Source organism: Tamandua tetradactyla, chromosome 18 (genome assembly GCF_023851605.1).
Source record: "Tamandua tetradactyla isolate mTamTet1 chromosome 18, mTamTet1.pri, whole genome shotgun sequence".
In the NCBI taxonomy this organism is placed as follows: domain Eukaryota; kingdom Metazoa; phylum Chordata; class Mammalia; order Pilosa; family Myrmecophagidae; genus Tamandua; species Tamandua tetradactyla.
In genome coordinates, this window is record NC_135344.1 from 55,887,713 (window position 1) to 55,914,374 (window position 26,662).

The following is a 26,662-nucleotide window of genomic DNA, read 5'->3' on the forward strand; positions in this document are numbered from 1 at the left end:
TGGGAAAGGAATCCGAGAGCTAGCACAGAGGGAAGAGGAGAAGGGGAATTAGGAAACGGACAGCAAAGATAACTGCTAGGGGTGGCACTTGAGCAACGGGACAGCCCCGGGGCTGGGAAGGGAGGCGACTGGGCAGCCTAGGTAAGGCCGGAAAGTAAAAGGAAAAAAGGAGGGGAAGAGAGAATGACAAAGGCAGAGAAGGCCGGGCGGGAGGGCGGGCGGCGAGGAAGATGAAAGAGGGGGCGGAGCTGCGAGGTGGAGCGGGCGGCGGCGGCGGGCGCGGAGGAGGTGCCGCAGCCCAGCCTGGCCGGACCCGCGCGCGTGAGCGCCCGACTTCCAGCTGCCCCAGCTCCGGGGCCCGGCGCTCGGCTCCCTCGGACCTAACCGCGCACGGCGGGGCGGAGTCCACGAGAGTTTGCCCCGGAGCGCCGGCAAGTTTCCTGCCGCGACCCGTTTCCGGGAAAAGCAGCACCTGGAGGCGCCCGGGCTCCCCTCCGCGCGCCGCGCGCCAGGTAACCGCACTTGGGTTGGCAGGGGAGGCGAGGGGTGGGGGGGAGGCTGGAGGAGCCGAGATTACGGGGCGCCTCTTGGACCCCCAGGTAGGAGCGGGGTGTGGGTGGGCGGGGAAGTGCATGCTCACCTTTCCAGGTACTTCACCGCTGTTGGGTGTGGGAGGCATCTCGCTTTTCCTGTCTACCCCCTCTCGCACCCCTCCCCCATATTTCAACCCACTTCCACTCACTTTATTGGACGTGGGATTGACGGGGGGGGGGGGGGGGGGGGGGGCGAGGGATTAAGAGAAGATACCAAACCCTGAAAGAGCGGAAGGTAAGGACGGGTGCTAGAACTTGTTAGCTACCTGTGCTGGATTCCCGAACCCAGGCGGGCACACTGGACCCCGGGGTTCCCGGGCCAGCTCCACTCCGGGCATCCGGAGGTTGGGGCGGGGGACACCAGAAGGAGCAGTCTTGAGTTTCCCAGGCGGGTTTATCCGGTCCTCCCGGCATGTTTGGCAGAGAGATGAGCATCTCAGCGCCGGTGCCGTCTTTTTGCATCAGTCCCAAACTGGAAGACCTTGCTATGACTCCTGCCAAGGCTGCGGGTGATGTGGAAGGGAAGTTAGGAGTGACAAAGCAGGTAGAATTCAGGCCCTGAGCAGAGGGATTGGGAGGGGTGACGTGGGAGAGGGGCTGGGGCCGGGGTTGGGGGTGGGGGTTTGCGGAAAGAAGGAACTATGAGCTTGTTTTGTTGCTGCTGCTGGCACTCTCTAGCCGTCCCCCGCTCCCTCCTCTGCGGGATTTGAACATCCTGCCTATCCGTGGGCTTCGGCTAGGAGGCTAAAAGGTGCTGTGCTTGATGCCTGTCAGGAGTTAGTTTCAACTAAATTCACAGGCGCGAAGTGTTGATCAGCAGCTCTCCCTCCCTCCCCTCCCTGCGGGTCCACCCCAACTCCCTCCCACAAGCTAACTGTTCTGAATAGTTCCCACGGTTTTTGAAAGGAATAGCAAGTAAATCATATGAATGTGTGCTTTCGTGACCCCCCCCATTATGTTATCAGAGCCAAATCAAAACATGGTGGATGTTTAATAGGATGCTCCTTCAGCAGTTTTTATAATAAAGATTATTTACCGATGTTTATATATTTATTTTTCACTTTAACCCCAAACATTGCATCTATCCATCTCTACAAAAATGTATCTATACTGTTGCACTGGGTTTAAAGGAAATGGGATTCTTTTTAGACTCATGTATACACCCCAAAATATATTGTGATCATAAGTAATATCTATCTGTCTTACTGTTTCAGTGGCCTGGTACCTGCCAATTACTGCACATAATCATACCACCATATGCCTGTCATCAAAATTGAGGAAAAGGAGAATGTCAATGTTTTTCAAGGACACACAAGTGCCCTGAAACTCCAGATTCTACTCTTCCTCAAAAATGATTTTTAAGGGCTTCCATCAAAGCGAATAAAATATACAGAACAAAATTAGAGTTCTGTCCGGGGTGTTCAAAAAGAATACAGTACTAGGACACTCATAGTTGATTAGTTCCTGAGGAAAAATTTAAATTCTCTCACTATAGGGAAACATTTTGATTGAATACAGTCAAAAGGAAATAGCACACATTTTGATGCCTTCAGAAAATGAGAAGAATATTCTTCTTGCCTCGTTTGGTTTTTCTCTCGTTCATTACAGTTGCATCCTTCGGAAAATGAGCACCTTGCAGATAGATGTTGATATGTAATGACTAAACACCATATTTTTTTAATACAGAGGCTTGGTGACAGTCCAAAAACATAAATGTTTTAAATCATTACCAACCATCTGTTCCCTCCCGCTTACTTAAAGCACAGTTGTTTTATTTTCATGGGTTTCAAAACATGCATACCTATTTTTTACATTCATGTGAAATCCTGAAAACTGTTACGGTATCCAGTTTTGACCCAAGTTCAACAACCTTTGTGTTTGACTTATTACACTATAAGCTCCTTTTTTAAAATAATAATAATAATTCAATAAAAGAAGAAATTTAAAAAGTTTTAAACCTTTTGGCCAAGGTTGGTATGTACTACACGCCAGTGAGAGAATTGGAGTGAAATTGAATTTCTTCCCTCCACCCCCTTTTTGTTACCAGAGAGAAACTGAGAATTAGTGCACTGCAGATCATCCTGACTGCATTTTGTCCCTTTCCGCCTGCTCACAAGGGTAGCATCTGGTTTTCCAAATCAGTATATTAAACAGCTCCGTGACTTCAAAAAGTTAGTGTGATTTCTAGAAGAATGCCACATCTTCCCAGGAAGAACTTATTCAACAGGCGAATCTTACCTAATATTCCAAACCTTATCTTAGATATTTCTAAGAAATATACATTGTTTCCCACATAACTATAAGATAAGAATAAAAAGTCCAGCTATGTAGTATTTCTTATATTTGTGTTTGTGAATTTGGATGAGTTCATACATAATCAGCAGATAGATTCACATTTTAGTTTTGTACATGTCATCATTAAAGCAAGATTTGAGGTTTTGAGTCCCCTTCCCATCCCCACAGCCCCAAAAGTGATTTCACACTTAAGAAAATTTGCTATAACTAGAACAGCAAAGTTACAAAATTTTTATTCACTCAAAATTAAGTAGTATAATATATATGTTGCTCCTTCAGAGCAGCCAGAATGGTAAGGAAACCTTTTTTATTCAAATCTGGGTGAAATGTCCCAAGAGCTTTCGTGTATTTTAAGGAAAAAGGTATTGGCAATCTTGCTCACACTTTGCAAACACATGATAGTTGCTAAGAGAATATCAAGAATCGCCAAGGTGGGGCCTCTGCCTTATGACCTGCTCCACTGCTCTAATGGTATCTTCTTGCCTTGAAAGCTTTAAGATTTTCGTAACCTACTGCCAAGATATCATTGAAAGCAATGAACCATGCCATAGATAATGCTGAAAGTAAAGTTGCTTTGGAAAATATGGCAATTACATAAGAATGTGTTACATCTTATTTTTCTGTATACTAAATATGAATTATTGAGGGAAAACAGTTTCACCGTGTATAGTAAGCACTCTGAATTATTCATGTTAATGAGAGGAACAGAGACAAAGATAATCCAAAATCATGGTTATTTAAAAAGTCATCTGTGTTTGTCTTTGGAATGTATTGCCCATTTGGCTGAAAAAGATTTCCATTGTTATTGTGACCAAGTTGTCTTTCCAATTATTTTCTTTTGTTTAGGTTAATTTTTTAGGTTAATTTTTAAATACCTCAAATACTAACACTGATTTATAGGGAAGAGAACATCTGGGCACCCTGCCCAGAAATGAGCTGGGTGGCAAAAATAAGCCAACCTGGTGTGAAAACTTTGCAATAGATTTTATAAAAGAATTCACTGAAAGATAATCAAGACTTGTTCTATTTAATGAATACGTGTTAAGAATTAGACGTGTTCCTGCAATGAAAATTTGAGCAGTTCAAGCCATTTTATATGTAAAGAGGTGAGTAATATGTTCAATGAAAAAGGTTGTGCCTGCTCCTGAAAACCGAAAAGGAATATACTAATTTATAATCCTAATAAGACAATTTTTCAGTGTAGTTTCCTAAAGCATATCCTTGTGTATGTATTGTGGGTGACATTCCCAAGTCTTAAATATGTTCAAGTCTTTCCAAAAGGAGAAGCAGCCAGAGGCCTGCTTGAAGGAAAGCTTTGGTCCATCTGATCCCTGCACCTTTGCTCCAAATCAAAATATGTTTCAACAAAGGAAACCTCTCAAGTATCTATCATTACCTTGGACCTGGCTAGATAAAATAGTTGAGGTTTGGCAAGAATGCCAATTTAACAGGTTTCTATTGTGTGTTTCCAAAGCATTGAGGGAAAATCAGATGAACAAAAAGTTGATTCATGCTATAGCACTTATTGCTCAACACCTTATTTATAGTCAGTGTTTAGCTGCATTTGGATTTTGTTGAGTTACTGGTTCTTTGGACTATTAGAAAAAAATTAGAAAACCTCTGTGGAGAAGGACTGTTAATATATATCATTAGAAAAGCAGGTAAGATCATGTGTATGTCAAGAATTCACAGCAAAAAGTAAAACTGTAACTTCCAGAAGTGGAGAGCACGGTAATAGAATAAAAGCTGCCCCTTTCAAAAAGGAACCATGATCCCACACTGAAGGGGTTCTCTTGACTTGACGTGTTGGGCACCTCCCCCTCTTTTTTTCCATTTTTGAGAAAACATTTTCCCTTTTTATAGGGCATGGCATTTTTTTAAAGACTTGACTAGAGAGAGTATTTTAAAAGAGATATTATGGTTGGAAATATAATTGAGGCCCACAGGACATATTTTATATACATTTATTAAAGAAATCAGTTTCTTCTGAACAGTGTCTAAGTCTGAGGATCGAAATCATACATTTTTATAGAGCTGGAAAGGACATTAAGTGTAATTTATTCCAGTGCTCACATTTTACAGTTAAGGAAATTGGAACTCACAGGGATCACGGTGAATTGTTAAAGGTCACACTGGTAGTTAGTGACAGAGCAAAGACTAGAATTCAGATGGAACTCCCAAAGCATCACCCAGCTGCCTTTTAGGGGTTTGGGTACTTAGGGGTGTTAGCTGTTTCTGGCCACCCTCAGGTCAGTGAGTGTACTGTTGTCATGGAATTAAATGAAAGGGCATAGCAGTGAACCAGGCCGCGGGTTTCCCGCCTTCCACCTTGTCCTGAACAGTCAGCAGAGATCAGACTGTGGCGCTCAACCCTTATAGTAGCCAAATGTATCCGTGTTTAATTAAAAGAGTAATGAAATAAAAGTAACTTGTAATAAAATAATGTATATTTCACGATATTATTGCTTAGGGATAACTTCCCAAGAACACATCATAAAGCAGTCAGATACTTGCATGTATCTATAATGCACACATTTGGGTGTAAGAGAAAGAAAACATCGGAAGGCATTCTGTACAAGAAGTACAGGAACATCAGAGAGCCAAGGGTACACTCAAACTAGTGTTAGAATAATTACCAACCGGACGTACTAGTACCTGATAAGAGAAAGAGTGAAATAATGGTAGTTGTCATAGGGAAGACATGCCAGGTCACACTGTAGATTGTTGTAGTAGGAAAAATGTGAAATATGATACTTTTGCAAATGAGAGCAAATACTGTTAATTTTCTTCCACCAATATGCCAAAACTGCTTTTGGGAACATTTCTGTGTTGATACTAATATAAACTCTACTTCAAGGCAGATTACCCACCATATCACTTATAATAACAGATAAAATATTCCCCAAATAAAAGTGATTGACTCAGTGCCAATTAAATTGTCTTTTTAAGTTTATTTTCTATCAATATTATCGCTTATGAATTCTAGAGATGGGAGACTGACTACATGAACTGATTAAATTATTCTCTGATTTTTAACCGAACATTCTTATTCCATTTAAGTTTTCCTTACCACCACAACCTTATTGTATATTGCTGGGCTTTTGGTGACAATTCTTATAAAAGTGCTCAGTTATATTTCAGATTCTATAGGTTGATATTTGTAATAGGTTTAGTTCAGTGAGTATATGCGTGTTGTATGGGACTTGAGAAAAATTCATCGAGTGGGGCTGCCCCAATCATGAATTGTGACAAACTAATGTGCTAGTTGGCTAATAGGTTAGTTCTCCCACTCCTTAACCTTGCTTAAATTCAACTCTCTAGAAAACCTTAAGAAAGCATCCATATGAAGGCATTTATATACATACACATGTATGTGTATATATGTATATATCTTATGTACACGTATGAACACTATATGTGCACATATATACTTGTACACACAATCTCAGGCATTGAAATGCAAGAGAGGATGTATTATACTTGGTTGCATTTTCATGCCCTTGACACGTAGACCAACAAACAATTGCACTGAACATGTATTGGAAGTTGCACCATAAAACACAGTGCTATGAAGTATGCCAATAACAGAGGCCAAAAATATCTTACCAACCCAAATAAGCTGTTGTATTAGAATGTTGTTATATTGTTTAAATATATGTGCCCTTTGCTAGCTTATAGGAATAGGTGGGGTGGGGGATATAGACGCTTAGTTTGTCTGTCTGCTTTAGAAATATTTATCTATTCACCGTTGACATACAAAGAGCACACCAGCATCTCTTCCAGAGCGTCATGGAGGTTTTACGAATTACTCATATACACAAGAGGGTGTAGGATCCTAGAAGCAAGGAGGGAATTGAGAATGAAATAAAGTTTTCTTACTTCTAATGTTGTGTCTACTAGACTGCAATACAAGATTTTCTTGAGAATTAAGAATTAACATGAAATGTCATTTTTGTATTAGCTGAAGCAAGCATCTTGAACTCCATAAACTTTAAGATTTTTTCTTAGATTATTTGCCACTCAGAGTCCATTATAGATATCTTTTAAAATATTGTGTATCATAGTCTCTTTAAAGTAAGAAACTTTTTAATGCAGACTCTTAACACTCAAGATCAAAGCCATGCTCTATCTTTTTTTTTCTGTGAATAACCAATTTCCTTGACACAATCACAAGAATCTCTTCGTAGAAAAGCATGTTTTACCCAATCAAGAGAGGCATCTTTTCCTACAAAGGGATGCAGCAATTGTACAGAACACAATTTGATCTGTGATTGTTTTGCTGTGCATTGTTCATTCTCTCTGGAAGCTTCTCAGTCAGTTGAATGGTCCAACATTCAACCTCACACTGACCTCTAACTTTATTTGGCTTGCTTTTGTGACAGTTTTTAATAAGGATATAGTAGTGCAATGGGAATTGAGAGAAGATGAAATTGAGGTTGTTGAGCTGTGGAAATGGTAAGAAAAATAAGGAACTTCTTTCCTTTGAGCAGTGCAAAGATCTATATAGGCAGTGAAATTTTACTGGAATATCTGCTGTTTGTGGTTCTACTTTTTATTCTTAAGTGGAATAGAGACCAGTGTTGTGAAAGTAAAGACCTCTTTCCACTTTGTCCTGTTAACACTACTATATAGGAGGAAGCCTTCTTTGTCAGAATAAACAGTTATGACCCATTCTATTCACTATGTTCATTGTGCCTGTTATGATAGTACTTCAATACTACCTTAAACTGAAACCAAAAACATTACAGAATATAGTTAAGAAAAGAAAAATATACCCAGCTAACATGGAGAAAGGAATTTCAGAAGCCTCTACTAGATCAATGTGAAAAGGGAACTATCCCCCCCCCCAAAAATAACTGCCAATTCAAGTGAAAAGCAAATTTTAGCTTACTTTCCCATTAGTTTTAGAAGTAAGCAGACTTCCTCTTAGTGTGGAATTAATTTCTACTGTTTTCTTTTTTAGTACAGAGGGAATTAGGGCTATAACCTAGAGTGACATCTGACTTTAAATAAATGCAGTATATGAAGATCCAGATGAAATGAGGATGTTGTTTTTGTACTTTATAAAAGAAATTTCAAAATTAAAATGTAGGCTCATTTTTTGTAGAAAGGACTCTAAATAAATTAGATTTTTCAACAGCATTCTTCAAATGGTAAATTAGAATGAGGATAATTTATTTTCCCTGAAAAGATCAATTTTATCAATGTATTAAAAATGCTTAGATGTTAGTGATGTTTTTGAAATAAAAGCAGTAACTACCCTTTTACCTTCTAATATGTGTACTATGTTTTTAATTAGAAATTGTTATTATCAGAGAATGAGATTCTGTTACTCCAACAAGACTGGCATCTGCCTGGATGTGCTATATTGTCCACCAGTTATTTGTGGCAGTAATCCAAGTGATACCAGTTGAAAATACTTTTAATATTAATCCTATACCTGCTTCAACTGATATAAACCCCACTTGCTAAAATGTCTACCAAAGTCATTTTTTTTTCCCGATTTTATGTATCAGGGAATGGCAACAGCATTTAAAATTGAAATACATTTGGAAATTACTGAACTCCCAAGTACTAGCGATTGTTCTTCAAGTACCTCAGAACTTTGGGTTACCTTAGGTCACCAAGTACCACTCAGTAAGAATAACTTGAAATTATAGGCATAAGTTTAATGTGGAGCACTCTGGAAGACATAACTGCATCTCAGAAAGTTCTTCTAAGCTCCCTCACCTGTAAATGCTGGTGTATACTCAGCATTTCTTAGGGAACCATCAAACAAAACTTCAAAATCAAACTCATGACCTCTGCACATCTCAACCAAACCTCCAGGGCTCCCCAGCTCCCAATTTGGGTTTTATCCTTGACTTTCCCTTTTCTTCAAGTCCCATATCCAAGCCTTCACCTTGTCATTGATTTTTACTTCCAAAATATATTTCAAGTCTGCTTTATGCCATCACCCAGCTCCCACCAACCCTTGAATAGATAAATTTAGTAGCTTCCTAACTGGCCTCCTGGGCTCCATTATTGCTCCAAATCCATCCTTCAATAGGATTCTCTTTTTAAAATGCAAACATGGTAACCATCATCCTTCTGATTACATGCATCACGTAAATGAATTACCATTACTTTGTTTAAGACAAAATCAAAACAATGCACCTGATTTTTTAAAGCCCAGCAAATTTAGGTCTTTCAAATTGCCTAGTTGACACTTGCTGATTACTTCAGATTTCAACTCAAATGCAATTTCTTTCAATGAACCATCTCTCCCCCCTAGAATGAACCAAATCCCCTTATGTAATGTAGGTGCATGTGTATTAATTATCATGTAATGTTTAAATAATATAGAGACCTATTTTTGATGTTCCTTATTTTTTTAGCAGCTACTGCAGTGACTGCTCAGAGCCAAGTGTAATATTTGCTGCATGAATGTTGACTGAATAAATATTCCTATCTCTAATCCCACACGTGCGTATGAAGATGCACACACTACACACAATCACATACTTACACCGACCCTCACATTCTAAAGAAAAAATTAGTAAGTATAATCTTGCAGGCTATCAGGCCCCACTTTTTACTTTGTGACCTTCCCAAATATCACACTCCATCTTCTATCTCTCTTCCCAATCAACAATTTCAACTTGACTTGGGTGTTGCTACATCTACTTAGAAAGTTAGGCTGGTCTATTGCATTCCTTACTGAAAAATAAAAAAGTCAATAAAGCCCATGCATCCCTTTATATTATTTCTTTTCGACATATGCAGTCCCTTGATAATTTTAGGAATTTTTAAAGTCTCTGTTTTATGTGAGTTTTATGCTTGTGCTCTTTGTGCACATTTTGGCAATAAGCAGTGATGTAGGATTTTACCATGTTGAAGGTAAAAAAAAAAAAGAAAAGCCTCTAAAGGTTACCTATCCATATGGCCCCCAAATAGGGATAAAAGAGAGCAAAAATTAAAATAAGAATAAAGATAAGAAATTGAAAGAGTAACATAAAACGTCAGGTTATAAATTAAAGGCTCATGTCTTTAAAAATTTTAAAGGCATTTAAAAAATTTTTCTAATTAAAAATTTTTAACTAAAGTTAAAAATGTTAAGGAAGAGACCTTCCATATAGGTGAACACTTTCTATGTTCTAGGTGCTATTTTAACACTTGCGCCTAAATTCAAAACGCTGCATTTAAATTGAGTTTGGTTAGCTTACTTTTTATTTAAAGTCTTTGTGCTTCCACTAGTTTAAGGGAGACTGATAAACCTGGGATATCTTGTGCCAGAAAACAAGGCATTACAAAAAAATTGATAGGAATATGTCAAAAGGACATAGGAGCCAGTTCCAAGGGACTCCCGTCAAATTTGAGGTAAAATTTGAATGTAAAAAGTAGAATTGAGAGCAATGGATCAGAGCATATTAAATAAGAGAATCCATGAGGCCATAGTGTGTGTGTGCGTGTGTGTGTGTTCAGGTTGGGGGTTAAGTAGAGGAAAAGCTCTGTATAATTGAAGAATGCAAGCCAATAATTAAAGAAATAATGGAATTAGAAACCCTCATTACAAGAATAATCAAAGGATGATCAACCCTTGAATGAATTATTGATGGGGACAGGATGTTCGCACAGCTGAGTTTCATTCATCCCACGGATAACTGAATAATTACGTGGGGAAAGTAGCAAGCAAGCTTAAACAAGGGATCAAACTTATTATCTCCAGTAGTAGGACAAACTGACACCATGTACCTCTTGGATGTGATCCACTAAGAAGGATAAAAAATCTGTTAAAATGTCTAACCTGAATCTACTCATGAGGAAACAAGCCAAACCAAATTGATGGATGTTCTTCAATACAACTGTCCTGAACGCTTCAAAAATGTCAGTGGCTTAAGAAGAAGAAGAAACCTGGGAAATTGTTTAGCATTAAAGAAACCAATGAGACATGGCAACTAAATGGAAGGCATTTTTTTTGTTTTTTTTCTTTTTTTAAGAAATATTTTTATTGCGATATCTATACACACACACAGTCCATCCAAAGTATAGAATCAAGGGCTCAAAACAGCATCACATGGCTGGGTATTCATCACCGTGATCATTTTTAGAACATTTGCATCCCTACAGAAAAAGAAATAAAAAGAAAAAAAATCATATATCACATACCCCTTACCCCTCCTTCTCATTGACCCCTAGTATTTCAATCTACCCAATTGTTTTTGCCCCTTATCCCCCACTGTTATTTTTTTGTCCTTATTTTTTACTCGTCTGTCCATACCCCAGATAAAATGAACATCAGACATAAGGTGTTCACAATCATATGATCACAATGTAAAAGCTATATAGTTATACAATCATGGAAGGCATCAGTCTTGATTAGATTTCTCTGGATGTAAAGAAAAAGCAATAAAGATAATATTGGGACAGTTGAAGGAATGTGAATTAGGACTGTAGAGCACAGAAGTGTATTACATCCATGTTAAATTTCTTGACCATGATCATCGTATTGGGATTATGCAGGAGAATGTCCTTTTGGAGGAAGATATATTCAGAAGTATGTATAGGTGAAGTCTTATGATCTCTGTAACTTGCTTTCAAATGGCTCAGCAAATTTTTTTTTAAAAAAAGGTGTGGAAAAGAAAAACATAAGCAAATTTAGCAAAATGTTAATAATTGGCAAATGTAGGTAAAGATTGTATAGCATTTATTATACTAATACAATTTTTTCTGTAGGTTAGACATTTTTCAAATAAAAATGAAAGGAAAAGTCTATGATCCTACCTTAGCAGCTTGAAATAAAACCTGAAATTGTAGAATTGTAACCCATGCCAAACTCTGAAATCTGTTCTACAACTAATTGTTGCAATGCACTTTGAAATGTATTGCTTTTATGTACATGTGTTATTTAAAGAGAAGGAGTATAACTGAGAAGATCGGATTTAACAAATGAGTATGACTGTCCGATCATTATATTGCTATTTCTGTTTGGTCTGCAGTATCTTGGAGCAGCTAGAAGGAAAAGCAAAAAAATCATGGAACTGTAACCTACGCTAAACTTTTTTTTTTTTTTGCATGGGCGAAACAAACCCAAGTCTCCGGCATGGCAGGTGGAGGCTCTGCCACTGAACCACTGTAGCCCACCCCATGCTAAACTTTAAAATCTATTGTATAACTACTTCTTAAAATGTACTTGGAAATTCAGTTGCTTTTTTAATCTATGTTATATTTCACAATTAAAAAAAAAACATTAAAAAAAGTCTATGACCCTAAGCTAAGCATCCAATCAATGAGATGAGTATCAGTTGTATTGAAGTAAACTAGCATGTTCTAAAGTTGCTTAATTAGTTAATTAGTAAAATGCCCTCCCCAAAGTAGCTAAATATCTTCCTTCAGTATTCTATAATAATTCTATAATTTATATTTGAACACATTAGCAAAAGCTGGCCTTATGAGAATACATTTTAGAGACTGTAGTAGGATGCAATACCTAATATGATAATATCAGCTAATACTGAATAACATGACATTTTATTCATTTTCAGTTATATAATTAGAAGTTTTCCTAAGAAGAAATTAGGCAGCTATAAGAACATGTTTTTTTTTTCTTCTTCTTTGTTGTCCCTGTATTTTCCTAAATATTTGATGTTTGCAAAAATCTTACACAAAATGTAAACGTACTGATAATTTTCACTAAAAGATCCACAGCACATCTGAATGCAGGGAGCTGTGCAGCTTAGATCTGGCTGGGCCCTCATGAGCTTCAAAGCTCCAGTGGCTTCTAGACTGTACGCAATACTGGGATACTTTCTCTGTTAATACTTATGTTTTACAGATAATTAAAGCCCAATAATGTAGGTTTCCAAATACAAAAAAAAAAGCCAAAACTCTCTATTTAGTCAACAAATATTTATTGAGATCCTGCTCTATGTAAGGCACACAGCAAATGAAGTTAAATTTAAAAATCTGCAAAGTTTTTGAAAATGTATCTTTATATAAATGATGGACTCTAATTTTTAAATGTTAAGTGAGCAAATCACCAAGAAAAATTATTTCTTCAGAAAAACTTCCTATCACAAAATAAATGTTTTAAATATCCCTAATATTAAAGGAGTTGATGTAATATTCCCGCTCAAGTCCTTGTAGGAATGATTTACATGATGCCACAAAAAAAAAAAAGTTTAGGACTCATTAGGTTCTGTACATGTAGCAGGAGCAAATCAAGTGATGTCGTTTTATATGTGTCAGAAGAAGAACTTCTAGATCTTATCTCTTGAAGAGTCCTGTAACCAAATGCCTTCATTTGCTAGGGTTGTTACAACAAATTGCCAAACAGATGGCGTAAAACAACAGAAATTTATTGCCTCCCAGTTCTGGAGTCCATAAGTCCATGCATCTCTCCTGGCTTCCCAGGTGGTCAGCAATCCTCGGTGGCCCTCAGGTTATGGCAGCAGAACCCCAATCTCTGCCTCTATCACGTGGCCATCTTCCCTCTGTCCATGTCTCCTCCTCTCCCCTTCTCATGAGGACACCGGCCATATTGCATTAAAGGCCTACCCTACTCCGCTGTGCTCTCCTTCTATGTTTACAGATTCTATTTGCAACAACCTTATTCCCAAATAAGGTCACACTCACAGGTCCTGGGGGTTAGAACTTCAGCATATCTTTTGGGGAGGGGGGCACAATTCAATCCTTAACACGAAAGATGAGGATGCTGGTGGTTATTTCCCCCTCATGTTCCAAATGGCATTTCATAAATTAGTACAAATCATAGCAAAGGCAAAAAGGTTTGAGTTTCTACAAAATCCGAAAGAGTCAGATGCTTGATACCGGCATTTAATTGTGAAATATAGCATATATACAAAAAAGCAATACATTTCCAAGTATATTTCAACAAATAGTTATAGAACAGATTTTAAAATTTGGTATGGGCACAGTTCCACAATTCTTTGTTTTTTCTTTCAGCTCCTCCAAGACACTGGAGACCAGCAGAAATATCAATGTAATGATTCAGCAGTCATACTCATAGAAATACTGTGATCTCTCCAGACAAGTTAAGTTACATTATATGCTACAGAAAACTTAAGTTCTGGACATAATGAAACTTTCTTCCTTTGGTCTCAAAGAGTAGGTGAAGTTCTAAAATACCGGTAATGTCTCCCTTACCCTTATATTCTGAATTATCTTAATCCCGACCTGATCTGCTTCATTCTTATCTCAAATACCAGGTTATACAAATATAAAACAGCCCCTCAAAATCCAGAAATAACAATTACCACTCCAGACTAAATGTGACTGCTATAAAAGCTTACAATCTAGGTCCCAGTTTTCTTATAAGTATTTTCTAAATGAGACCATAAAACATTTGCCCTTTTGTTTCTGGCTTCCCAGGTGGTCAGCAATCCTGGGTGGCCCTCAGGTTATGGCAGCAGAACCCCAATCTCTGCCTCTATCACATGGCCATCTTCCCTCTGTCCATGTCTCCTCCTCTCCCCTCACCATGTGTCCCCACAGGTTCATGCGCATTGTTGTATGTCTCACGACTTCGTTCTTTTTTGTGTCAGCACGTGTTTGATCATATGTTTACACCACCATTCACCAATCTATTTCTCATTCACTTGAGGCTACATTTTACAATGATAGGATCTTCTTACTGAAAACATTATAATTCATCTTCAAACTGTAGTAAGCAAGTAATCAGTTTGGTATTGTTTAATAGGGGAAAAGTAGTAAAAAAAAAAATATGTTCTTATGAGGAAGATGCTTGTTCTTAAAAAGTCTTGATTATCTTCAAAAAAAAAAGGTAATGATACCTTTAGCCTTTATACCCACTGACCTCCTTCGGCCGCAAGCTTCTTAGATTTCTATGAGTAGTAAGACAAAGGACTCTCTTACTACTGAGGGAATTTAAAGACCTACGAGACCTGGTTGAAAGTGAATACTGTTGTCTTATTAAACTGTTAACATGTATTTTATTGCATGTATCTTTAAAAGTCCCAAGACCATGGATAACTTAAGTTAAAAGTTTTTATGGATTTTTAACAATAGGAAAGGCAGACTTCCATATAAAATATGGCATTAAAAGAGAACAGCTATGCGAACAATTTGTGTAGGTAATTATTAACTGAAAGCTATTTGTACTCCATGTTTATTGAATATGCACGTATGATAATAAGACATTGCACAAATTGAAACTTTTGATAATAAATCCCTGTAAAAGATTGTGCCTTGGGGAATAATTTTAGATGTTATAAGTATATTGGAATTTCCTGTGCAGAGAAAGCAAGGACCAAGTATACACCTTCTTTTATTCATGATGTATAATAGGTCATTTTACTGAAAGTCTCGGAAAGGACGAGTAAAACAAACAAGGGAAAATGCAGTTGTTCTATTTGTGTGTGTGTTTATATATATATATACAAAACACTGCAACCACAGAAGAAATTGCAAAATATTACTGTGGAACCTGCCACCAGAGGTAACTTAACATACTACGCTCAAAATCAAAGATATCAGAAGTACCTAAGTACCTCATTTTTATCTGAGAACTCCTCCTATTGAAATCACTGATTCACTGTTTTTTTAATCTTTTCTTTAGTGGAGTCTCCTCATCTGCCCCATTTTACTAGTAAAATGCTGAAGAAGAGTCACAATCCCTTTGTGTCCTCTGTATTCATTAAAATTCATGAAACTGTACACATCCCCAAATTCAAATTTACTGTTTGGTGATTAACAAAAATAAAATGAAATAAAGATCCCTCCCAATATCCTTCCTCATTTTAGAATTTTGTTGCATTTTTTATTATAGCATTAATGTTTGTGACACTTATTTTCTGTCATTCTAAGTTCTTAATTCCAGTGATTTAGACTCAAAACCCATTCTTTCACCATTATTTCCAATTCTGAGTTCTTCATTTTGATTTACTTTATGGAGAGCTAGATTTCACAATCAAGGAGTTCATTGTATGTGGACTAGACTTCCTGAATCCTTCCATGCCCGAGCACATGTTTACTATTCTTCATCCTCTCCCGCTGAGTGTATTACTTCTTGATCCTTACCTTCTTTTTCCACCCTGCCCGGTACCTGTGTCTCTAGGCCATAAGCCATTTTCTGATTGTTTTGCATTCTTGCAGGGGGCCAATGCCATGGAAAGCTTGGAAGTGTGAGGGAGGGTGAGAGGCCATGCAGTGGGGCAGTCTGCAACTCCATCTGGTCTCCACTAGAATACCCTCTCTGACCTATATTAGTTCCTTTGCCTGCAAGTTTAAACTTGCAAGCCACGGATGGTATGTAATGATGTAGGAGCAATGGCTTTGCTTGCAGTTCCTTCTGCAGCACCCTCAGCTGAGAGACCACTCCATAGCTAATAAAAGAGGTAGGTGGGTGCATGACTTTCTCCAGCTCCACATCTCCAGTTGTTCTCAGTTTTAATAAGGAAGTGCCACTTTCCCTATTGCCTACTGTGATAAGTTGAATTATGTATTCCAGAAAAAAATTACGTTCTATCTCTTAATGTCACTTCTATGGGTGTGAACCATTATAAAAAGAACCTCTGAAGATGTTATTTTTAGTTAAAGGGGAATAGTGAATCAGAATGGGTCTTAATCCTAAAATGGAAAAACTTGTATAGAGAAAACCACAGGGAGGAGCTGGAGGCAGGAAGTCAGCTGGAACTTGGAACATTGCCATGTGATGGGAAAACCAAGAAAATTCAAGGATTGCCAGCCCACCAAAATGCTGCCAACCCCAGGAGGGAAAAATCTTTTCAGCCCTCAAGATCCTGGGACGATAAATTCCTCTTGGTCAAGTCAGTACATTGTGTGCTATTTGTCATAGCAGCCGAGAAACTAAGACACATGGTCATACCCTAGATCCCACTGTTCCAATATAAAGATTGCTGGACAGCCTTTTGGAACTATAAATATTATTTTGGGGAAAATCTATATCCAGCTCAAGATTTCATAATGTATCTGTCAATTTTCATCCTTCTCTCGTTTTGATCCAGGTTTTACAGAATTTAACAGGCATGTTTAGCAGATAGTGGTTTGACGTTGTGATTCTTTCCTTGTTTCATTGCTAATGGACTCCTTTTCCTCACTGTTTTTCAAAGTTTATATTCTTTCATTAGATTTCAAAGGAAGGGAGCAGAGTAAAAAACAAGCCTTTTACTTTGTCACTCTTAGCAGAAATTTCAGATTTCCTATTCAGTACTTTTTTCACATTAAATGTTTATTTAATGTACAAAGTATAGGTATATGTATTGAGAGTTTAAAGAATAACAAAAGATAAACACCCATGTTTCACCACCAGACTTCAGAGATAGGACATTTCCAGTGTCTTTGAAGCAACCTCTATTTGTCAGAGCAGATTAACTGCTGTGATCAACCCATTGTCTCAGGGGCTTAATACAATAGAGGTTTATTTCACATTCAAATCACGGTCCAGTGAGGATCAGTGGAGAAATTCTGCTCCATGCAGTCATTCAAGGTCCCAAGTTACTTCCATGTAGCAATTCTGCCATCGCCTGGGGCCCCAACGTCCTCCACTGATCCCCCTGCAGATGGGATAATAGACACTATCGGGGATCTTGTGGGATGTGCTTAGGGGCCAGCCTGGAAGCGGTCCACAGTACTTCTGCCCACATTCCACATTACCACATGTAATGGAGCCAGAATAAGTAGACTAGCTGGGAATTAAGAGGGAGAAAAAGAGGAATTTAGGGGACACAGCATCATATCTGCCACACTCATTGTGTCCCCCTCTCATTCTCTTTCTGGTGGAGATAATTTTGTGTCAATAACTCCTTTGTTATTCTTATTTGCATACTGAAAACAAAATTAATTGTTTTGTTTTTCTGCCTTTGATATTTATAAAAGTGGACTCATGCTATTGGTACGTTTGACTTTTTTTTTTAACTTGTCAAGAATATATGATTTTTAGATGGCAGAAAGATGATGTGTCCATGACATGAAGTTTATTAATCTATTGTGCATATCATCTATTCCCTTACGGATTTTGTCTGAATTTTCTAGCAATTGCTGAAAGAAATGTGCTAAAATATGCCAACTTAATGTTAGATTTATCAATTTTCTTCTTATAACTCTGTCACATTTTGCCCACTATTCTTGAAGCCATTCTCTTAATTATGTACAAGTGAAGATTTATAATATATTTCTAGTAAATTTTACCTTTTGTCATTGTGACTTTTTCTACCATCTTATTTTATAGTTTCTATTCTGCTTTTTCTTTATTTCTAAATTTTTCTTTCTTTTCTAAACTTTTTGGTAGCTATCGGTTATTTCATATGTCCCCTTTTCAATTAATACACTACTCTTGGAATGCTTCCATTTTGATCACTCCTACCGTCACTTTTAGGCTTTAGTTTTATCCCCACCAATTAGATACTTCTGTTATTTTATATAGTCAATATTTGTTTGCCAATATATTTAGCATTTTCTTTGCTCCACAATCCTTCATCTATCTCTTTCCTTCTCGTTCTTGAGAGACAGCTATGCAGGGTTTAGAATTCTAGAAGGACAATCATTGTATTTCAGTGTCTTACAGATACTACTCCCCTGTGTTATGGTTCCATTCCATTGTTAGCGCTGCTGTCAAGAAGTCAGCTATCGGTCTAATTGCCATTTCTTTTTTGTGAATGTGTCATTTCTCTTTGGCTTCTTTTGAGATAGTCTCTCCGTTTTTAATGTTCTGCAGTTTCACTTTGATCTAAGTTGGTATGGTTTTCTTTTATCCTGCCCATGGCTATGGGGCTTCCTAAATGTGAGAATGGATATCTTTTGTCAGTTTAGGAGAACTTTCAGCCTAATTTCTGTCTGAGCTGCGTTCTGCTCGGACTGTGTAGGGTCTTCAGCCAAACCCATCAGCTTGTGGCCAGAATTCAATTCCTTGTGGTCTGCAGTTCACAACATGGCTGTGAAGACAGCCAAGTTCAAAACATGACCTTCTGCTTCTTCAAGACCAATAGAACATCTCTAACTTCAGGGAGGGCCTGGACTCTCTTTAAAAGGGCCCTCCCAAGATAATCTCCTAGCTCAAAATTAAGTAGGGATATTAATACTACAGAATTCTTTTACCTTTTTCTTATTCTACTTATTTGGAAAAAAGTACAGATCTCACCCCTGCTCAAGAAAGGGGAGTGAGTATACAAGGGCAGGGTCGTTGGGCATCATCTTACAATTCTGCCTACCGCAGAGCTCCTGATTTGCTTATCTTCCTACCTGATACTACCTCATGGTTTTCTCAAAAATATCTGAAATTCAACATGGTCAACATGGTGTAAGGGTGTAAGGGCCCTTAATTCTACCCTTCAAAGTTTCTCTGTCAATGTAAGTGTCATCTCAAAAGTTGATTTCAAATTCTTTCACTTCTTTCCATATCTACAGCCATCACCCTGTTCCAGGTCACCATCATTGTGTGTGTGTGTGTGTGTGTGTGTGTGTGTGTGTGTGTGTGTGTGTCACGGGGTGGGGGATGGGGGGAATGCACCATCCTCCTTCCTGGTCTGATTTCTACATCTCTCAGCCCATTCCTCATACAGCAACATGAGTGACCTTCATAAAACAGTCTTCCTTCCTGATTACAGCTATGCAATGGCTATATAGTGTCCTTTGCAAATTGCCAAGGCCCCAATAGGCCTCTGCTTATCTCTCCAAGCTCAGCTTAAAAGCTTTCCTTTCATTCATATGCTCTAGCCATACTGTCTTCTTTCAGTTCCTAGAATATGCTAAGTTCCTTTTTGCGGAGAGGGTTTCACATGTTATTCACCCTAAAACTCTCTTCCTTCCCCACCACAACTTTGCACAGGACTAGATCCTTCCCATCTTTCAGATCTCGGTTTAAACATCACCTCATCAAAGATATCTTCTCTGACAAATATGCATGACAGTCTGCTGGTCCCAATATTTGCTACTTCACCCCTTGCTTCCAGAACTTGCGCAATTTGTAATTATATATATATATTTAAACATTTTATTGTGAAATATAGATGCAAAAAAGTGCTAAAGCACATTTCAACAAGTGTATGGTATGGGTTACAATTCCACAATTTTAGGTATTTCCTTCTAACTGCTCTAAGACACTGGAGACTAAAAAGAAATATCTACATAATTATTTAATAGGCATACTCATTTGTTAAATCCTGTCTTCTCTGCTACAACTCTTCCTTCTCTTTTGCTCCATCTCCCAATCTTTAGGGATATTTGGGCAATGACCATTTAAACTCCTTCATATTGAAAAGGGGTGTTGAAATTTTAGGGTAGGAGAATTCAATTGGTTAATGCTCTTGGAGAGACTGATAACTCTGGGTTTCAGGGTTTATGTGACCTAGGAAGCATCAGGAGGTTTTAGGTTTTTAAAAAATAAACTTAATGAGTGAAACTTTTATAAAACCTTACATAGAGCCATGGGTATTCTTTAGAGTTTACAGGTATACTGTTGGTTGGAGCTTGGCATATCTAGCTGAAGCTTGCATAAGAGTAGCTTCCAGAATAGTCTCTCAACTCTATTTGAAATCTCTGGGTCATTGATACCTTATTTTGTTACATTTTTTCCTCCTTTTGGTCAGGTAGGCATTGTCAATCCTATGGTGTAAGGGCCAGGCTCACCCTGGGAATCATGTTCCATGTTGCCAAGGTGGCTTTCACCCATGGATGTCATGGCCCATGCAATATGGAGAGCAATGATTTTACTTGCAGAGTTGGGTTTCAAGAGAGAGAGAGGCCATATCTGAGCGACAAAAGAGGTTCTCCAGGTAATTCTTAGTCATAATTATAGATCAGCTTAGCTTCTCCATTACAGAAATAAGTTTCATAATAGTAAGCCTCAAAGGCTTGACCTATTAACTTGGAAGTCCTAATGTTTGAGAGAGTACCAGAGATTTCCTAGATGGGAAAGTTTAATAGTTCTATATTTTTTCTCTAGTCCCTCAAGGGACTTTGCCAATACTTTTTAATTATCTGCCCAATGTACTCTGGAATGTATCTGGGTATATAATTATATTTTTAATTTGTTTTAACTTGGCTTCTTGATTTTTCCTTGCTCACATTTGTACCCCATGTCCTAAACAGTGCCTGATAAATAATAGGTTCTCAAAACATATATGATGATGAATTAAGTTGTGCTGTTACCATCAGTGTGGGCTACAGTAATGCATAGAAGGTTTTAAGGGGGCATTGGTCTTGAGCTGTCCATTTGCAAGGTTGAGAGTCAGAAAGGAAGAAAATTCCATGACAACTGGAGTGAAGAGCAAAAACAAATAGACATACTGATGGGCACGGAGTGTTCAGAAATCAGTAGGACCAGGAGAAAATTAGTTTCAGAGGTTTAGTGGCCGCTTTGTGATGAGCCCAGAAAGACATTCCAAAGAGTTTTACAATTCATGTAAAAAAGCTTGATTTTTTTTAAACAGAAAAACATGTTAAAAGCAGTATTTAAGAAAGATTAATAAGATAGCATTATTTTTGTTGAATTGAAGAGATTATCTGGAGTTAAGCCATCTCCTGAGAGTGTTGTTATGTGTTTTATTCATCTATTCAACAAATATTTATATTCCACATCAAATGTCTAAGGCTCTGTGCTAGGTATGGGGTTCCATGAATATGACTTCTAAGGTGAATCCGAAAGAATAACAGGAACCAATTTGAGATTGGTGGAGGGTCTCCCTGGCCCCCCCCAAAAGAGCAAATATTCATGTGCCTGGGGACAAAAGATAATACAGTTAGTTCTTGAGAATTTAAATAATTTAGCCTAGGTGGAGAGTAGAGTTTGAGGTAGAGGTATGCATTAAAAAACTCAAGACTTAGGTTAGGAAGATCTTGTTTCTCATGGTAAGAAATTTGGACCAGTTAAGACATTTGAGAAACAGCAGGACACCGAAGTAGAAATGCCTGGTAGGCATTTAGAAACCTGAGACCAGAACAGGCGAGTTCCTGGAACGGAAAATATGGCTAAAGAATTAATCCTTGCAGAAATTATATCATTTCGTGGGTCACTGAGCCATAAAAGAGAAGGGGAGGAGAGAAATGGATGAAATTACTTAAGATTGAACAAGCAAAGGTCAGTACCATAGGAGCCAGGGATGTGAGATCTTTCAGAGTAGTCAAAGGTCAAATGTCGCAAGGAGGTCAAGAATTCAAAGGATAGATTTTATGGTGGCAAAAAAAAAGATAACTTGAAACCTTAGAGAAAGAAGCTCTATATGGTTACCTGGATGACCTACTGACAACTAATCAAGTATCTCCAGTGTGATTGTCTAGGTTGAGATTTATTATAATTAATTTGACTTAATGAATAGAAAAAGCATCTTACGTGAGTATATTTGATGCAGATAAATGATGTAAAAGTATTTGTCAGTGTTAGAAAATATTCTGTTTTCTTAAGACAAATCTCTCCTTATATGTTATTTACGTTATCAGTCTGGTTGGCTCTGACAATTTATAGCTAATATAACAGCAAATTAGATGATGTTGAAGGAATTTTCATAAATATCATCATTTCATTATCACTTTATGTAAATTTTATGTTCAATAGAAGGGATGTAATTTGGAGACTGACAAACTTGAATTTGAATTCTGACTGTACTTTTATGAACTTTCATATTTTGGTGTTTACCTCCTTGTCTCTATAAATAAATACCCATGTTGTGCAACTTGTTGGTATTTTAGTTCCAGTCACTCTCTGTTCACTTACCTCTTGGTAGAGGAGGATTTTGGTCTTTTTTCTTTCTCATTCCTGTACATATACATCCTTTCCAACTCTCATATCCTTCCACTGCATAGGTATCATTTTATTTCAGTACATATACAAGGCTTTCATTATTATGCCTATATAATGTTATTCACAGCCTAGCCATATAGCTTCATTTAATTGTTTCCTCCTTTCCTGTGCTTTCTAATTTTCCTAAAGTTTATAGTGTCTTGCTCTTTCATTTACTTAGTGCTCTCAGTGTTTAATCACTGATTCAAGCAAATTCTTCATCCCTGAGTTTCCTCTTTAGCTGTTCAGACAAATCAGCTATTCTACCGGTTTTATCTTTCTAGAAAGTTCCTCCAAAGCCTCTATCCTGTTCCAATTTGAATTCTTTGCCTTCTAAATCTTAATTTGCTTAGAGTCTTCTGTAGCTTCTGAGGTGCTGGGAGGTAAATTTTATGTCTGAAAAATTATTTGTTCATTTATTTTACCCAAACCTTTGATTGAGACTTAGAGTTTGGTAGCATTTAATAGAATAAGTGAAAAAATTTTTCCTTGAGAATTTTGAAGGCACTGTTGTTCCGTTGCCATAGTCTAGATTCTAGTGTCCCTGTTGAGAAGTCTGATGCCATTCTGATTCTTGATCCTTTGTATATGTTCTGTTTCTCTCTGGCAATGTAGAGGATCTTCTTTTGATTCTTAGTGTTCTAAAATGTCAAGATGTTGTGCCTTGCTGTGAGTTTATTTCCTTTCCATTGTGCTGAGTATTCAGTGAGCCTTTTAAATATGGAAACTCAGGTTCTTCAGTTCCCTGACATTTTCTTGAATTATATCACTAATGTTCTCCCTTTATTTTCTCAGTTCTCTCTGTCTGAAACTCCGGTTGTTCTGATGTTGGATCACTTAGGCTAATCCTTTTTCCTGACTTTTATTTCCTTTTACTTTTCTATCTCTTTGTCCTTTTGCGCTACTTTCAGAGAACGCATCTCAATTTTTCTTCTAGCCTGTATGTTGAGTTTTAAATTTTATTATTTTTTTCATTTCTAAGAACTCTGTGATGCTTTCTGATTTCTTTCCATTTTGCTAAATAGAGCATCTTGTTCTGCTTTGATGGATGTTTATTTTTTTCTCTTATCTTTTAAATATATAAAGTATAGTTCTTTTGAAGTTCTGTTGTTGTTGATATTCTTTGCCTTTCTTCTCTTATGATAGTTTGTTGTCTCCCCTCTGGCATTCTTTCTTCCACAGTACCTAGTGCATCTTTCCTGGGTTCAATAGCACACAGCATCTTGCTTCTTGTTTGTATTATGAACACATTTTGATTTCATCTTTTATGATCTTTGAAGTTAGTTATCACTCCTCAGTCTGCATTTAATCTGCTGAATATTTATTATCATCACTCTCCTGTGATCATTTTCTCTTCCCTTTGCATTTGCAAGGAATTTACATCATCTTTGTAAATGTATTTCCTCTCTAACTTCTTTGTTTTCATTTTAGAGGGACTTCAGGGGGTGTTTTAGTTTCTTGACTGCTCAAGCAAATACCATGCAATAAGTTGGCTTAAACAATGGGAATTTATTAGCTCACAGTTTTGAGGCTAGGCAAAAGTCCACATCAAGGCCTCATCAAGGAACTGCTTTTTTTTGCAGAGTCTGGCTTTCTGTGACTGGCTGCTAGTGACCCTTGGACCTGGGCTCTTCTATCACATGCCAATACAAGTTCGGTTGGCTTTCAGCTTCTGGCCTCTCATGGTTTTTTCTCTGTGTCTGCATTTTATTCTCCTTATAAATAGGATTATCATAGGACTACAACCCTTCCAGATTGAGTTGGATGACATTTTAACTGAAGTAACCTCATCAAAAGGTCCTACATAAAATGAGTTCATATCCACAGGAATGAATTATGTTTAAGAGAATGTTTCTCTGGGGTGGTCAGGTCCAAATCACCGCAGGGGGAATAGAGATCAATATATGCGTTCATTCTGCCTGATTAACTAGAAGTCCACTTCATTGATTACTTAACTAAATTAACTAAAATTAGCCAATGCAATATTAGCATTAAAATCATCACTGTATATTCATAATTCTGTAGTATAAATTAGCTTTCGCAATACTTGCTTTACATGTTCTGTTATATTACACCCTTGTTTTTACAGAATGTTTATTTTCAGTTATAATTTTTTTCTGCTTTCATTTGTTGGCATCGCACCAGCCTTCTCTATCTACTTATATTCATTCCAATAACTACCTTAGGCAATTACTTTGATATTTTAATCTGAGCATGCTTTTTTGTCTTGGATTTTTTTTTAAATCCCTCAAGAGTTTACTTTGTGATTTTTAACAGTAGATATATATTTTTTCAGATTTTTTTTCTTTTTTAAACCAAGGTTTGTGGATTAGTACTTTGTTGTTTTAGTGCATCTTATTTATCTATTAAATGGTTTCAGACTAACCACATATTGGCTAGCATGTGAGTGACAAAGATAGAAAGGAAGCACATAATAGAACTTTATAAATATTTGTGTGTGATTGCTTGAAGCTGGCAATGAATGCTTGCCTCACAAACTTTACTATCTATGGGTAACAAATCATATTCATTTTAGAATATACACATACTTCTAGGTTTTTTTTTATAAGATTTTATGATAGTCATAGAATTTTACTGTTCTATGGAAAATAATATTATCCTTTTTAAAATACATTATACAGTAGCAACATATATGGTGCCCAGATAATATATAATGAAGGAAAAAAATAAATCTTCCAAATAAGTATTTATTATCATGCTAATCACTACAGAAATAACTACCCAACCTATCTGGCGTAGGAAGCAGGCTACTCCATAAATACAATGCCTCATCAAGGATCTCATTGTTAATGTGATGAGAGGAAGGGGGTATTGAGGGACAATATAATATACAGGTGACATACAAAACACGTTTTATTTAGATAACAATCATAAGAAAAATATTTATCTATGATTCATTGTTTCCCCATAAAATATTTATTTAAAAATACATCTAGATAATTTGTTGGATATAGAATAGGGCCAAACTTTTTGTCTGAGTTGTTTATTACAGGTATTTATTACACTAAAAATAGTCTTGACTATTTGACTTTAAGTAAAGAGATTGCTATTTTACTATGAAAAGTAATATTCTCCAACCACTTTGATGCAGTGTGGATTACACTGTAGCTATCATTCTAATTTGAACAACTGCTTTCTCATAGGAAGGAAATTGATAGATCAAAATGACTTTCCAATAGTCTTTTGCCTGTTGCCTCTTAAATGCTGATGTTTGTTGTTTTTTGAGGAGTCTCAAAAGTAGATATAAGGCTATGAGGTTTTTAAAATTATCTCCCTTTTTGGGAGTGTGGGAGTTGTATTATCCTATTTTTGGATCATATCAATTATTTGATCATAAAGTCCTATCAAACTCACTAGAGTTCTTGATTCCTTTATATATTGGAATATATTCCCTGAAAAGTGACTCTCCCTGTTAAGTCTACATGATCAGCACATTGCTGATATCACAGAAACAGAAAATTAAAATTTTAATTAGCACATATTCCTTATTTACATAGCACCTAAAGTACATTATTAGTATTTCAAATTAAAGAGGATATCTATAACATTTTTATATGTGACAACTATTTTCCCCGACTATGCACTCTAGTAAGGTTCAAATGGTACATCTCTTCTAACAGTTCAAATGAATGGTTGGTATACTCAGTTCCTCATCTTTCAGTTTTTCCCCTCAAAATCCTTGGTTACCTTTAAATCTTCTCTTGATACGTTCCACATTGACTAAGTCATCTTTAACGGTCTCCTCACTTTGCGCTTCTTTTGTGGGTGTAGTGTAGTTCATAGTTGACTGTCATTCTTACTCTTCCTTAAATCTTTACCTTACTTTCATTTATTAAGCAAACATGTTTATTCAATGCCTACCATATGACAATACATTTCTGCTTGAAGACATGTTCTTTATGACATGTTTCCTACTTTTCAACCCTTTTCTTGAGATTTTATTTAGGAGCGCTTTTTATTTCCATTATTTGCACTGAAAGAAAGCTCCAAGACACTAACC

At 37.1% G+C, this 26,662-nt stretch overlaps 1 protein-coding gene across 1 annotated transcript in view; it reads left to right on the plus strand.

Moving 5' to 3' along the window:
* The first annotated feature begins 393 nt into the window (after positions 1–393).
* The window catches only part of CHST9 (carbohydrate sulfotransferase 9), a 277,877-nt gene continuing 251,608 nt past the window's right edge, over positions 394–26,662 (plus strand). Inside the window, exon 1 of the mRNA XM_077135734.1 lies at positions 394–512. The gene's annotated coding sequence lies outside the window, so the exon portion shown is untranslated. The remainder of the gene's footprint in view (positions 513–26,662) is intronic.